The sequence below is a fragment of the Austrofundulus limnaeus genome, unplaced genomic scaffold (genome assembly GCF_001266775.1).
Source record: "Austrofundulus limnaeus strain Quisiro unplaced genomic scaffold, Austrofundulus_limnaeus-1.0 Scaffold495, whole genome shotgun sequence".
NCBI classification, from domain to species: domain Eukaryota; kingdom Metazoa; phylum Chordata; class Actinopteri; order Cyprinodontiformes; family Rivulidae; genus Austrofundulus; species Austrofundulus limnaeus.
Window position 1 is genome coordinate 303,963 of NW_013952897.1, and position 1,758 is coordinate 305,720.

Sequence of the window (1,758 nt, forward strand, 5' to 3'; positions counted from 1 at the left end):
CCTTGACCCAGTACACACATGTGGTAAAAATGTCCTGACAATTTGTCCTCAAGTTTTTGAGTAATGTTGTCCACAGACAGAACGACAGACATACACGACCGAAAACATTACCTCGCCCTTGGTGGAGGTAATAAATAAATATTTATTTATTTTAAGATATGAGGATATTTAAATATATGCATGAGATATCTTCATTAACATCAGTATTGATCTGATAAGTAAAATAGGCTGATATGAACGTCTGACATTGTCCACGTTTTAGTTTTGTGTTTCTGTTTCAGGAGGGGAGTTTATGATTATGACACTGTGCAGCAGGAATAACTGAAGCAGAGAGCCAWGTCAGAAGTRTGGTCGTTTTTTATATTGGTATATTGAAAAAAGACACAAGTGTGTTTATGTAAAAATCAGTAAATATCGGTTATAGACCAGAACAGCAATAACAGAATTGATATCAGCTGAAAATTTCATATCGGTGCATCCCATTTGAGACWAATTACAATCATASCACCAAATATTTTAAGACTGATTTAAGACCTTTTAAAGCTAATTAAGGTCTTGTTTTTTTGATTGATGAATTTAATGCTTTTTAATACTTTTAAGGATCTAAGGGAGCCCTGTGCTGTTGGAAGAACAAATCAGTTTCATTCATCGTATCAGAAGTTAGAGAAAACTGCAACACTGGAGATTAAACTGACTTCAACACCAGAGATGTGAGAAAAAMGCTGCATGTGCTTCAGAAACGGTTCTGGAAGCTGAACAGAGTTTAGATTTGTTCTTTTCATACTTTTTAACTGATTTTTAGTAAATCTGATCATAAAGGGTTAAAGAGTGTTAAATATTTCTGTCCTGAATCTTGTCACACAAACAATAAACTTCTATTTAAAGCTCATAACTTTGGGTTTTGAAACTTCTCTTTTTTAATTAACTTTATTTTTACAGAGAAATAAATTAAGTTTCTTTTTTTTCAAAAGCAATCTGTTTGAAATCTGCTTCAGGACAGGAGCTCWGTTTTACTCTCCTCATTCTCCTTTTAGCTACCGATCTCTTAGCTTTTCAGCAGAAGAAGCAGTTTTGTCTYGTTAGCCACGAGCTAAAACACTGAACTGTGCAGAGTGCAGAGGGCTCGGGGGGAAACGTTCTGCTCCTCTGGAATAAAAAGTGAAGAGAAAGAAAAAGACGAGATGATTAAACTTCTGACTGAGGWGGAAAATGTAAAAAGGTTTGAAGCAGAAATGTTCCAGCCTCTCTTTTGTTCACACTCTGAGTGTGTCGGTGCGCAGCGGAGAGACCACCACGATGACTGATCTGTTCCCCCCAAACACCCCYGCAGCCTGGTGAGAACTCTGCTCCATTCTGCCCACTTAACGGTCCAGCTCCAGCTGTCAGTCAGCCGTTATCTCCTCCATCACTGCACCTAATCAGAAGAGCTGGATTAGGAGCTCGTCTAATAAGACCCATCAAGCTTCAGGRCTAACGTTCCTGCTGATTTGTCCTCTCAGGTCGAGAAACTTTCAGACAGTTCTCCTCTGAGTTTGTCTGTTTAACCTTTCATTTAGAGCAGATGCTAATCAGGAGCTGCATAATAATCATAACAAACAGATAAATGTCACTTTTATTAAAATAAGAAAAAAGACATGATAGATTAAAATCAAAATTACTGCAATTTTTTTCTGTTAGTATCTTTACGACCGAGTTAGTCAACAATTACCTGAAACTTACCGTATTTATTCAAGTATACTACGTAAAATTAAATCCATA